General features: G+C 42.2%; 1 protein-coding gene and 1 long non-coding RNA gene across 5 annotated transcripts in view; both read left to right on the top strand.

Moving 5' to 3' along the window:
* The window catches only part of LYN (LYN proto-oncogene, Src family tyrosine kinase), a 158,340-nt gene that overhangs the window by 42,549 nt on the left and 101,104 nt on the right, over positions 1-14,687 (top strand). The gene's annotated exons all lie outside the window — the stretch shown is intronic.
* Positions 6,803-12,244, top strand: LOC131384157 (uncharacterized). Its single transcript, XR_009214733.1, has 2 exons — positions 6,803-10,750; positions 11,847-12,244. It is a non-coding gene; the product is annotated as an uncharacterized LOC131384157 (long non-coding RNA).

Below are 14,687 nucleotides of genomic sequence, written 5' to 3'. Positions count from 1 at the left end.
ATACCAACATTTTCTTTATGGCTATAGTGTAACCAAATTCAGGAGTGAGTAACTCAATTGTTTGGCTGTCGGGTTGACGGAATGAAAATAAATTTCTTAGAATATGATATGAAATATGATATGAAATCCAACTTTACTAAACTTTACTGAACACCAGCAAATGTATTTACAATCCTGGGTTCTATTTGTCAATCACAGACCACTCTTTTTTCTCAGCATTTTTTCTGTTCTGAGTTCACGTATGGGGTTAGGTTGGCAGTGGATAAATTCCAGTCTCCACTCTTTAATAGGGCATGGAATTATAATGCCACACAAGATAATTTCTGTATGTGTTACCCTGCAGATCATGCACCTATAAAAGATAAAGAAACAGCCAGGTGCGGTGGCTCACGCCTGTAATCCCAGCTACTCGGGAGGCTGAGGCAGGAGAATTGCTTGAGCCCGGGAGGTGGAGTATGCAGTGAGCTGAGATTGCGCCACTGCTTTCCAGCCTTGTAACAGAGTGAGACTCTCTCAAAAAAAAAAAAAAAAAAAAAAAAAAAAAGAAGATAAAGAAACATAGATGGTTTCCATTGCTATGATTTCAATTCTAAGATGGAGCTCAGGGTTTCGAAAGGTTCCCTACATTATTAGAGTGTGCATTTTACCCTTTTTCAAAAGCAGGTAAGGTTGTAGTGTAGGGTGTGGCTAGTGGTTCTCAACCCTGGCTGCTCATTAGAATCAATGGGGAGCATTTAAACCTCCGCATGCCTAAGCTGCTCCCTAACCAATGAATTGGGAATGGTGGGGGACCTAGGCATCAGTATTTTTTAGAGTTCCCCAGGTGATTCTGCTTGTGTACCAAGGATGAGAATCATTTTACTAGATTCAGCTATATGGGAATCTTTGGGCTATTTTAGAAAACATGGTGACCTGGCTGGGCATGGTGGCTCGTGCCTGTAATCCCAACACTTTGGGAGGCTGAGGCAGGCGGATCACCTGAGGTCAGGAGTTCAAGGCCAGCCTGGCCAACATGGTGAAACCACATCTCTACTAAAAATACAAAAAATTAGCCAGGCGTGGTGGCAGGCACCTGTAATTCCAGCTACTCTGGAGGCTGAGCAGGAGAATTACTTGAACCCGGGAGGCAGAGATTTCAGTGAGCCGAGATTGTGCCATTGCACTCCAGCCTGGGCAACAAGAGTGGAACTCCGTCTCAAAAAAAAAAAAAAAGAAATAAAAAAAGACAAAAGAAAACATGGTGATCAGTGAATTAAGGTGGCCCTATTAATATCCCGTCAATTCCCACCTGAATGTCAGATGTCCTGGAGTGCTGAGATGTGTCCAGAGTTGCTAGCTACCCAGCTAGAAAAGCTACCACAAGGTCATCTTGGGAAAAGAGAACAACAAAGGTCCCAGTTAAGAGGATGGATAGTTTCCCAGGGATGGAGTCCTTTCTTTTCCCAGTTACCCCTAAACACTTAAGAGGCCTATGGGATGGGCAGGGGAGCAGGGAGAGCCTCACTCCTCTCCCATCTGTTGGAAGAGCCTCACTCACCAAAACAGCGTTTCCTTGTCTGTGTCATATGCATCATGTGAGTGCATGAAGTCCCTTGCTCCAGGGACTTCCCATTCAGGCCTGGAGTGTCTCCCATGCAAAGAGCCCACTCCTCTGTTCCTGGGACACACCTCTGGCAGTCCCAGAGGTCGCCCATTCATCTTGACTTCTGGAAAGAAGCCCATAGTGAGAAAGGAGTGCAGTGTAGTTCTATATAACTCACAGCATTCAGTAGTTTGGTGGTGTTGTTTTTCTTTCTTTTTCCATACAGTAGTTCATCTGATATGTGCAGATATGCAGCACCTGTTTAGTCAGAGGGCTGGGATGGTGAGGTCACCCTGCAAACTCTGGGCAAATTACTCCATTTCTGAGCCATCATTTGCCATCTGTTAGAATTTCTTATCAGGATTTAATCGGGGTTGGTTGTGAAAGAGTATATGAACATGCTTTGATAAAAAAGAAAATAAGTGGGCCAGGCACAGTGGCTCATGCCTGTAATACCAACTTTGGGAGGTTGAGATGGGAGGATTGCTTGAGGCCAAGAATTTGTTTTTTTTGTTTTGTTTTGTTTTTTGACAGAGTTTCAATCTGTCGCCCAGACTGGAGTGAAATCACGCCCAGCAATGGCGTGATTTCGGTTCACTGCAACTTCCACCTCCTGGGTTCAAGTGATTCACCTGCCTCAGCCTCCCAAGTAGCTGGGATTACATGCGCCCACCACCACGCCCAGCTAATTTTTGTATTTTTAGTAGAGACAGAGTTTCACCATGTTGCCCAGGCTAGTCTTGAACTCCTCACCTCAGGTAATCCACCTGTCTTGGCCTCCCAAAGTACTGGGATTACAGGCGTGAGCCATCGCACCTGGCCGAGGTCAAGAATTTGAGATCAGCTTGGGCAATATAGCAAGACCCAGTCTCTACCAAAAAAAAAGAAAAAGAAAAAAAAAAGAGAGAGGAGAGAGACAGAGAAAATAAATGAAATGTACCCCATTTGAATAACAGTTGAGCTGAGGTGTAAGCCTCCAGATGGAGGAAGAAGGAACAGCCCTCCTGTAAGCTGAGAGCCCTGTCCTTAATAACCCTGTCCTATTGAGAATGATTTTTCCTCTTCCTGGATCATGAATGCTTGCTCAGTGAGCCATTGCCATCCCTTACAAAACAGACTGACCAAATGCTGGCCAGGATCAGGGAGACGAGTATAAACAGGTATAGCCACTTGCAGGAAACCCTTTGGTCATTTCTTAGAAAATCTACATACATCTACCTCATGACCAAGGAATTCCACTTCTAGATATTAATCCAAGAGAAAGAAAAACATAGATCCACAAAAAGACATGTCCAGTTCTATATATGGCAGCTTTATTCATAATATTATGCAACCCTGGAAATATCTCAGATGTTCATTATCAGAAGAGTGGTTCAAAACATTTTGATATATTCATAAAATTGGGTACTACTCAACCAAAAAATGAGACACTGATATATTCAACACTGATTGAATCTCAAAAACTTCTTTTCACCTATAATGTGTTCTATGATAAACATTATTTTCAATAAAATAAGTCAAACAGATAAGAATATGCACTTCATTTCTGTGTAGTTCAGGAACAGGGTCATGAGAGGGGATGCCTTAGAAAGGAGCACAGTGGGCCTGTGAGGTGGCAAGAAAGCTCTGTGTCTGGTTTTGGAAGGTGGTTATGTGGGCGCATACATCTATCAGAACAGTTAGGATCTTTACCTTTCATTGTAGGTGCTTTTTTTTTTTGGTGGAAAATCAAACTTGGTTGGGCATAGTGGCTCACGCCTATAATCCCAGCACTTTGGGAGGCCCAGGTGGAAGGATTGCTTGAGCCCAGGAGTTCAAGACCAGCCTAGGCAACATAGGGAGACCCTGTTTCTACAAAAATAAAAAAATTAACAGAGCGTGGTGGTGCGCGCCTGTGGTCCCAGCTACTAGGGAGGCTGAGGTGGGAGGATTGCTTGGGCCTGTGAGGTCGAGGCTGCAGTGAGCTGTGATAGGGCCACTGCACTCCAGCCTGGGTGACAGAGTGAGACCCTGTTTCACATAAATAAGTAAGTAGTTTAAATAAATAAATAAATACAAATTTTAAAAAATGTATATCTAAATAAGAGAAAGGGCTGAATTACTATTGCAAACATTTTATTACCTTAGCAGATTGTAAGGATTGAAACCAAAACTTCAAGTTTTACTTGTTTAGAAACTCCAACAGTTCTAATGAATAAAGAGGATTATAAAATCCTGGGAAGGATTAGCATATGCTGCTAGAGGTCAGACTGCTCGTTAGCCATGCCATGGATGATTTGCAGGCAGCCTGTTTTTTCTTCCAAAGCTTGAAAGCTAAAAATAGAATTAAAGGTGATAAGGGCATCAATTCCCAGACAGCTAAGCTGTTTAAACTATTTATTTATTTATTTATTTATTTATTTATTTATTTATTTATTTGAGACAGAGTCTCACTGTGTCACCCAGGCTGGAGTGCAGTGGTGCAATCTTGACTCACTGCAACCCCCGCCTCCCAGGTTCAAGTGATTCTCCTGCCGTGGCCTCCCAGGTAGCTGGGATTACAGGCACCCCCCACCAAGACCTGCTAATTTTTGTATTTTTAGTAGAGACAGGGTTTCACCACGTTGACCAGGCTGGTCTCGAACTCCTGATCTCAGGTGATCCGCCCACCTCAGCCTCCCAAAGTGTTCGGATTCCAGGCCTCAGCCACTGCGCCGAGGCTGTTTAAACCTTTTATAATTGCACATTCCTTTTTAGATATAATTTTCTTTCTTTTTTACTTATACAATATTGAGATACAATTGCAGTTTTGTTACATGGATATATTGCAGTGGTGAAGTCTGGGCTTTTAGTGTAACCATCATCTGAGTAGCACACATTGTACCCACTAAGTAATTTCTCTCTCACCCCTTTCCCATCCTCTTACCCTCCAAAGTCTCTATTGCCTCTCATTCCACATTCTGTGTCCATGTGTGCAGATTGTTTAGCTCCCACTTATAAGTGAGAACATGCAGTATTTGACTTTATAAATTGTTTTACTTAAGATAATGGCCTCCTCTTCCATCTATGTTGCTACAAAATACATAATTTTATTCTTTTTTATGGCTGCAAAATACATAATTTTATTCTTTTTTATGGCTGAATAGTATTCCATTGTGTATGTACATATACATACACACACACACCCACACACACCCCACATTTTCTTTACTTTTATTTCTTCATTTATTTTTATTTCAAACACTAGTGTCAAGGGCTTTCAGTAGATCGTGGTGAATTTGCTGCTCTGCTAAGTAGGAAACCCTGACCCAGAAGCAGGTGGTCTAGGAGTGGTTTAGGGCCAGGTTCCCCATGAATGTGTGCCACGTGATGGGCGAGGGGGCGACTGCATTTCCAGCTGCACCCTGTTTCCCAGGAGGAGGGCCTCTCTGCGCTGGACCCCAGTCCTGGCATTGGGGAGAGTGGTCCTCTAGTGGGGACAGTGGGGACCAACCATCCAGGGCCAACAAAGCCCATGGAGGCTTTGTGGCGCTGCCATAGGTTCCGCCTGAGTGGGATTCTGTCTTGGACATGTTCAGTCATAATCTCACAGATGGCAGATTCGCCCCATTGGCTCCTCAGCACATTTTCTTTATCTAGTCATCCGCTGATAGACATTTAGGTTGATTCCATGTCTTTGCTATTCTGAATAGTGCTCCAATAAACATACAAGCACTTGTTCTTTTTAATGTAATGATTTCTTTTCTTTTGAGTAGATACCCAGCAGTGAGATTGCTGCATCCAATGGTAGTTCTAGTTTTCATTCTTTGAGAAATCTCCATACTGTTTTCCATAGTAGTTGTACTAATTTGTATTCCCACCAATGGTGTATAAGCATTGCCTTTTCTCTGCAACCTCACCAATATCTATTGACTTCTTGTTTTTCAACTTTTGAACAGTTACGCCATTCTGAGTGGTGTAAGATGAAATCTCATTGTGGTTTTAATTTGCATTTTTCTGATGATTGGTGTTAATGATTAGTATGCTTGCTGGCTATTTGTATGTATTTTTTTGAAAAATATGTATTCATGTTCTTTGCCCACTTTTTAATGGGGTTGTTTGTGTGTGTGTGTGTCTTTTTTTTTTTTGAGTTGTTTGAGTTTCTTGTAAATTCTGCATATTAGTCCTCTGTCGAAGGCATAGTTTGCAAATACTTTCTCCCATTCTGCAGGTTGTCTGTTCACTCCTGTTGAGTATTTCTTTTGCTGTGCAAAGCTTTTTAGTTTAAGTAAGTCTCATTTGTCTACTTTTGTTTTTGTTGCCTGTGCTTTTGAGGTCTTAGTCATGAATTCTTTGCCTAGACCAATGTCCAGAAGTGTTTTCCCTAGATTTTCTTCTAGTATTTTTATGCTTTCATGTCATACATTTAAGTCTTTAATTCATCTTGAGTTGATTTTTGTATATGGTAAGAGATATGGAGTCCAGTTTCATTCTTCTGCATATGGCAACCAGTTTTTATAGCACCATTTATTGAAAAGGGTATCCTTTTCCCAGTGTATGTTTTTGTTGACTTTGTCAAAGATCAGTTGGCCATAGATTTATAGCTTTATTTCTGGGTTCTCTATTCTGTCCCATTGATCTGTGTATATATTTTTATGCCAGTACCATGCTGTCTTGGTGACTATATCCTTGCAGAATAATTTGAAGTCAAGTAATATGATGCCTCTAGCTTTGCTCCTTCTGGACAGGATTGCTTTGGCTATTTGTGCTCTCTTTTGGTTCCGTATGAATTTTGGGGTTGTTAGACATAATTTTCAAGATATGTTCAGCTTTCACTTTTGTTCTTTAATTTTATGTATTTTCTTCCCAATAAGGTTATAAACTTAAGTCAAAAATTGTTTTGCTTATAGCTGAAAAGTCCCTGCTTTCAGCCTGCCTTGTGATTTTCATCTTGTTGCAGTTGAATTAGGTTTGTGGCACCTCTGCTTTTTGTAGTTTTCATGTCAACACCTTGGTTTTTTGGCTTTTTACTAATTTTTTTTTTTTTTGAGACAGAGTCTCGCTCTGACACCCAGGCTGGAGTGCAGTGACGCAGTCTTGCTCACTGCAACCTCCACTTCCTGGGTTCAAGTGATTCTCCTGCCTCAGCCTACCAAGTAGCTGGGCCTACAGGCACCTACCACCATGCCCAGCTAATAATTTATATATATATATATATATATATATAAAACTTTTTTTTTTTTTAGTAGAGACAGGGTTTCACCATGCTGGTCAGGCTGCTCTCGAACTCCTGACCTCAAGTGATCTGCCCAGCTTGACCTCCCAAAATGTTGGGATTATGGGCATGAGCCACTGCACCCAACTGGTTTTTTACTAAATTTTAAAAATTACAAGGTTAAAATACAATGAAACACTCAAGGAATTGCATCAACCATCTCTTTTGTACAGACTGAGATGACTCTCCTGGTGACCCTGAACTCGTAGGGGCAGCAGGTGGAAATGTACATTCACTACTTGGTGGAAAGAAGTCTGAACTGGGGAAGTATTTATACATATGTGAAATTCCAATGTACTGGGGTGTTCTGTATTTTATCTGGTAACCCTGGGGGCAGTCCTATGAGCTGTGGGGCACCTGCCCTGGAGACTGAGGCAGGAAGTCAAAGCGACATGAGATTGGGGATAGGTTTTGCATGTCTGTGGAAAGGGCTTGTGATGAATTTGAAAGATTGAGAAACAGAGGAATCAAGGGCGACTTCTTGGTTTTAAACTTCAGCACCTGGTGCCCTTTACTGAGATGGAGAAGATGGGAGGGGAGTGGGTTTCAAGTGTGTTGTGATATGGACAGGTCTTATTGATAGGGTGTGGTGGGCGTCCAAATGGAGATGTGGAAGTTTGATTCTGAGTGAGCTCAATATCGTCGTGGTGTGTTCTACCATATCCCTTCTAGCCCTCTCCGCGCTTTCTCCCATCTAGTGTTTCCCTGCTCAAATGGAAGGAGAGAGGAACAACTTAGAGCACAGTGTGACTGGGGCAAGCTACCTTCGAGGTAATCATTTAAACACCAGCTAGGCTGCTGCAAGAAAAGAAATGATGGTAAAAATAAATGTACTCCAAAGGAATTTGACTAAAGAATATTTCATTGTGTAGCAGATTTCTGTGTGCCCCTTTTGCAATGTATCTTTAAGGATGCATTGCTAGGCATAATGAAACAAAATGTTTTTCGCAATGAAGTGGTTATTTTGCAATGAAAGCCAGTCAAGGAAAGAAATCAGGCTGGGGATACTCCTAGTCACAACCTTTATAAAATCTAACATTATGGTTAGACCATACCATGCCTGCGCTTAAGTAGTTTTTGAAATTTTGACCCAAATAAGAAATTCTTGGCTGGGCACGGTGGCTTATGCCTGTAATCCCGCACTTTGGGAGGTTGAGGCAAGCGGATCACCTGAGGTCCAGGAGTTCGAGACCAGCCTGGCCAACATGGTGAAACCCTGTCGCTACTAAAAATACAAAAAATTAGCTGGGCATGGTGGCACATGCCTGTAATCCCAGCTACTCAGGAGGCTGAGGCAGGAGAATCGCTTGAATCCGGGAGGCAGAGGTTGCAGTGAGCTGAGATTATGCCACTGCATTCCAGCCTGGGTGACAGAGCGAGACTCCATCTAAAAAAAAAAAAAAAAAAAAACCAGAAAAGAAAAGAAATTCTTTCATTATAAGGAAAAAAGAAATGCACATAAGCACAGTTACAATATTATATTTCCTGATGAAAAATATATTTTTTAACGGACTACAAATATTATAATTTTTCTTAAAATGGCCCTTGTGTAAAAAGTTTATTCCCCTTGACTTTACTTTTATGTAGTAATGAAATTTCATAATTAAATCTATATTTGGTATTATCAATATTTAACCACTAGAAGAATTGATGATGCCACTTATTAAAAATGACAAATGATGTAATAGAGTTATCGGGATGTCTGCCTGTTGAAACCATTTTATTAGGTAATTATTTTGATTACAAAGGGGTTGGATATAAACTGGCCTTATATCCAAAAAGCTTTTTGCAAAAATCAAAACTGGATATATCCCGTGACCATCTCCTTTCCCCCCAGCCCCTCTGTTAAAATCTTTTAGCAAAAAGGTTTTACCAAATAATTTACATTGAAATATAAATAGTTTTAAAGTTTGCTATGTTGCTTTCTTTCCAAAGGTATTCAGATTTTAGTAGGGGATAGAAGTGTCCCCTAAGTCAAGTGAGTATAAGAATTACCTATATTGTTTGCTACAAATGCAAATGCCCACAGCCCCCTTGTAAAGTCTCATTCAGGGCTACCTACTGCAGAGCCCAAGAATCTGTATTTTTAACAAATATTCTGGTCATTCTTGGGACTGGCAAATCTAGAAAACACCAGCTTGAATAAAACGATTAAAGTTGTCCTTGCTGAATTTCAACTACATTAAAGGTACCAGTGCTGGAGGAGATTTTTGAGGGGTTGAGGAGAAATAATTACACCTAAATTATTTTATTAATGAAATGATTCAGCAAAGTGTAAATGCCTGTAATGGGCTTGGCAGTGTCCTGGGTACTGAAGATACTGAGTGGAATAGGACATGAGACAAGTGCTGTACTTGAAATAAGCACAGACGTGGAAGAAGGGTTGTGTAGTTTTGTCTGGGGATTTGGCACAGTTTTTACGGAGGATGTGGTCTGTGAAATGGGTGATTTGAAACATGAAGGAGGCTGCTTATGGGTTGGGTTATTCTGGGAAGCAAGCAAGTGCGAGGGCACCAGAAGGTATGAAGGGCCTTGGAGTATTGGGCTTCCTTATGGCTGCTAGAGAGAATGAGTTGGAATGAGATGTGCAGCTTATGAAACCAGGAAGACAGCTTATTGTGGAGGAATGACTTGCTAAGCTCTATCAGATGAGCAATGAGCAGCGAGGAAATGGGAGAGATGAAATCATGGCTGCTTTTGGAAAGATAAGTGGACTAGCATGCAGCATGGAGAATGGAGAGGTGGAGGGTTGTTGGTGTGTGTGTGTGTGTGTGTGTGTGTTTGTGTGTGTGCACGTACGACAGAGAGAGAAAGAAGAGGGAATATGAATGGCATGGGAAATAAGAGAAAGGCAGGCCAGGTCAGAGGATTTTTAGGATGGCTGGTGAGGTGCAGGAGGGTCTGGAGGTCAGCTGTGGGGAGGAGAAGAGATTGAGGACTCAGGCACTAATCTAAGGGGAAGGGGGACACTGTATTCTAAGGGGGCCGGCCCTGCTGCTCCCTGTAAGCACTTTATGTATTTGACATGAAATATACTGAGATGGCCCCCATACTTTAGGGTGCAAATGCTCCCCTAAAGTGAGAGTGGAAGAAGAAAAAAGGAGAAGGCTCTTGTTTGCTCATGTGAGCCGTGTACAGTTCCTTCAGAGCTCAGAGAGGCACTGTGCAGTGAATCAAGCCAGGTCAGCTGCTGGGACTAGGGGCCTGGGTAGGTCACAGCCCTGCCGGCCATCCACATGCCTTCCAGGATCAACCCAATCTCTGGAACCTTTCCTGAGGCCTCCATTTTCAGCAATTTTGTTGGGAATCCAGATAACAGAATAGCCATAGTGGTGATTATGTTTCTTCTACCTCCTTTCCCTCCTCACCTTCCCCTTCCAGACATGAGAAAACAGTTTCACTACAATATCCAGTAGATTTACCTAATTGGTAAAATAAGAAAGGCCAAGGAACTTGCTATTCTCTTCACTCCCACCCCTCCTGTTCATTTTGCTTGTAACAATAGAGCCAAGTTTCAAACAAATGTAGAAAAGGTGAGCAATGCTAATGATCTGTTTCAGATGGGATTCAGGGACAACTCAACTTGAAATTGCCTCTTAGCCATCTGTTTGTGTGCCTGGGGTTTCACCTGCTTTGAATTAGGGTAATTTAATAATTGCCAATTAGACTGGGAGAGTACAAATGGTTTTGTTAATTAGATTAAAAAGTTACATTTTATAATACTTACTGTATTAACCATGGGCTGTTATCTGTTCTTTCTTTTGCAAATCTCTTTTATTTCAGTTTCCATGGCTGTGTTGCAGCTGTCCAGTCTGTCTGGCATTCTAGAATGGATGCTGCCTGCCTTCCATATTCCACCTCATAAGGTTCTTTGCCTGATGTCTTGTGAACATACACACTGCAATTCCAGATACCATTAAGCCTCTGCTATCCAGGTTTATTTATATTAACTACAGTTTGTTTAAAAATATTTTATTAAACTCTTAAAAAAAACAAACAAACAAATACTTCTGTGAAGCCAGAACCAAACAAAGAAGTATTTGAGGTCCTGGATCTTTAAATTTTATGATCTTGGGCCTGGCTCATGCCTGTAATCCCAACACTTTGGGAAGCCAAGGCAGGCGGATCACCTGAGGTCAGGAGTTTGAGACCAGCCTGGTCAACATGGTGAAACCCCGTCTCTACTAAAAATACAAAAAATTAGCTGGGCATGGTGGCGGATGCCTGTAATTCCAGCTACTCCGGAGGCTGAGGCAGGAGAATCTCTTGAACCCAGGAGGCGGAGGTTGCAGTGAGCCCAGATGGTGCCATTGCACTCCAGCCTGGGCGACAAGAGCAAGACTCCGTCTCAAAAAATAATAAAAAATTTAAAAAAAAAGTAAATTCTCCTTACATATAAAACATATGAAGCAGTGCTGCCAAAGAGAGAGAGAGAAGAGAGAAAGAGAGCCAGTGAGAGAGAGACACTGAGAATAAGAGAGAACAAAGATGATGATTTCTGAAAAAAAGGAATGGATATTTAATAAGCCTGTACTTACTATCACCATAAGCTCTAAGATATGACATGAGTGTGTTTCTATTTTAATACCTCTAAACTCACAATTAATGGCATCTTAATATTTTAAAGGGTAGCCATTGTTTTAAAAGCATATAAAATAATGGTATAAAAATTAGAGCTATCTTAAGTTCAGTAAGTGTAGATCTTTGAGTAAGTCAATTTGATAATTCCCCTTTGTGGTCATGATAGTTTCATGTTTAACTAAATCTTCAGAAAAAATTTTTATTGAGTTGATCATTGGCTAAAAATATGGTAGTGTTTGATTGGTTTTAAAGAGACACTTATTTTGTTTTTTGAGGGGAAAGTGAATATTGAGAAAAAATAGTGACCGTGTTCAATGTTATGCTTGTTAACATCAGTAAACTGCAACTGACAAGGCTGTTTCCTATTATTTTCTGTTAAATGGCCCTGTTTTCTAACTTAAAAGTAGTGCTTCTAAGGCTAAACCTTCAATTTCTTCTGGACTTTGTCAGGTTACTTTGGATGATTTTGAAAGATTTCCATACATAATACTGCTCTGGAAGGGTGCTTGCGAATATGGTTCACAAAAGCAGTGAAGACATGTATCTACACTGAGGACAGCGATGTGAGCTACACTGCAACAACTGTTTTAGATGGCCAGCCTGTGTTTGACGACAATCCCTGAGTGCCAGATGTGAAGGAAGATATAAATCCCTCACCGTGTCCTGAATTCCACAATGCCTCTCCCTCCTCCCCTGGGAGTGGAGCCCAGGCTGACCTCTCTCTGGCTCCATCCTGGAAAAGTGTGTGGGAATGGCAGCATTGCCGTTTACCCCATGCCCAATACTGCAATGGCACCTTAGGCTGTGTGTGTGTCAGCCAGAAAAATAAAACATCAGATTTTTGTTAATTTTGGGTGATGAGTGAGGTCAGGGATAGTTATTATTTTGAGACTGCTATTTTTTTTTTCTCTTTTTTAAAAACAGATGGGGCTGGGCACAATGGCTCATACCTGTAATCCCAGCACTTTGAGAGGCTGAGGCAGGTGGATTATTTGAGGCCAGGAGTTCAAGACCACCCTGGCCAACACGGTGAAACCCCATCTCTACTAAAAATACAAAAATTAGCCAGGCGCCATGGTGCATGCCAGTAATCCCAGCTACTCAGGAGGCTGAGGCACAAGAATCACCTGAACCCAGGAGACGAGGCTGCAGTGAGCCAAGATCACACTACTGCACTCCAGCCTGGGTGATAGAGTGAGATTCTGTCTCAAAAAAAAAAAAGAGAGAAAGAAAGATGGGATCTTGCTCTGTCACCCAGGCTGGAGTGCAGTGGTGTGATTGTAGCTCACTGCAGCCTTGAACTCCTAGGCTCAAGTGATCGTCCCGCCTCAGCCTCCCAAGTAGCTGGGACTATAGGCATACACCACCACACCCAGCTAATTTTAATTTTTTGTAGAGATAGGGTCTTGCTGTGTTGCCCAGGCTGGTCTTGAACTTTTGGGCTAAACTGATCCTCCTGCCTCAGCCTCTCACAGTGCTGGGATTATAGGCATGAACCACCAAAAACTGCTGTTTAAAAGTGTTTATATCCTGGATACACTAACAGCATTTTGTCCAACTTGTGGAGTGGAAGGAGTAGGGAAGGGGAGGATAGTGCTAATGAACTGTGACAGGGGCTAGCAAGAAAGAAAGAAAAAAGAGTTCCCTAAATAAGCTCCTCCTGGGTGTCCTCCACTCACGTGGAGCCAGGGCCTTGCCTTTTAGGCACTTACTCTTCCAGTGTCTATAATATGTTCAAGAAGGATCCCAGATTCAAAGATTTATAGAATTAGAGTTAAAAGGGATAGATATTTTGTTTGACCCTGAAAAAGTTAAGGAATATGCTTGAGATATTCAATGGCAGAGGCTGGAATAGATTTTCCCAAATCTCCTGATGTGAAGTTCTGTGTTTGTCAAACATGACTGCGTAAAAAGATTAATTTAAACTTAATGACGTGTTGTATTCATAGAAGTTCTTTGGGTTTCTGTGGAAACTTCCTCTTGCTAGCTTAAGAAGAAATGGGGGATTTATTGGAAGGAAGCTGAGATATTGCACCAAACTGCACAAAATTGAATGAAGAGCTGACTAAGCAAGGCTGCACTGAGAAGGAACCAGGGTGGTCTGGGCTGTGGTAGTGGCAGCAGCAGCTTGCAGATCTCCCACCACTGATGCTGGCTCGACTCAGACAGCTCTCCACTCTCTGCTGTCTTTCTCTGGTTCAGATAGGACACTTTGTGTGGCTGTTTCCTTCCACAAGGCCTCAGTGGGAGCAAGCCAGCTTCCCACAGGCCTCTGAGACAGACCACCCCATTCGTCCCTCTCCTGTTAACCTGCTTTTATTTCCTTAATTGCACTTATCACCATGCAGAAGCCTACGTGTTTGTTCCCCTGTGGAGGTGTAAAAACACTGATGCTCAGGCCTAACTCCCAGAGACTCTGATTGAACTGGTCTGGGCTATGGAGCCGGGACATGTGCATTTTTCTTACAAGCTCTAATGTGCAGCCAGGATTAAGAATCATTGCCTTCTGCATCGACAGGACAAATACAAAATGTGCAGCAAAATATATGTTTAAGTGAATCTTCTTGATTCTAGAAGGTCTAGAAATGATTGTTTCTAACAGGTCTAGAAAAAATTGTTTCTAACAGGTCTAGAAACGATTGTTAAGTAATAATAATGCATTTTGTCCATCACCACACATAAGTGATGTTGACCACAGCCCTCCCAGATTGAGTGGTGCCAGGTGCTCGGGGTTGTCTCGGTTGATCCTTACTATGGCCTTGTGGGGTAGGGGGCAGTGTCCTCATTGTCCGTATGAGTCACTGAGGCCGAGGGATTCAGGCTGAGTGTATGCCCACAGTTCTTTGGCAAACCCCACCACTGGGCCAGCCAACTACACAGGGATTCTGACTGGCTCCTGATGGGTGCCCATGATGGGCTGTGCAAAAGTGGTGGTGAGATTTCTCCACCTTCATGGAGGTGGCACCCAGGGGAGGTGGGCTTCAGCAGCAAGAATGGGCTGGGCGCAGTGGCTCACACCTGTAATCCCAGTGCTTTGGGAGTTCGAGGCAGGAGAATTGCATGAGCTCAGTTGTTCGAGACCATGGGAGACCCTGTCTCTACAAAAAAAGAAAAAAAAAGTGATAGTAGTCAGACATTCCCGACAGGCAGGACTGTTGAATGTTGGTATGTGTTACCAGGAGATAACACATTTTAAGCAGAAATAATAGGGGAGAAAGAAGATCTCAATGATTTCAAGAAAAGCAGAACTTGCTGGGCTTTCGGGGCTAATTAAAGGAAATAGGAAAAATG

Source organism: Hylobates moloch, unplaced genomic scaffold (genome assembly GCF_009828535.3).
Source record: "Hylobates moloch isolate HMO894 unplaced genomic scaffold, HMol_V3 SCAFFOLD_9, whole genome shotgun sequence".
NCBI lineage: Eukaryota > Metazoa > Chordata > Mammalia > Primates > Hylobatidae > Hylobates > Hylobates moloch.
Note: the sequence above shows the minus strand (reverse complement) of the source record. Positions and strands in the feature narration are given on the sequence as shown.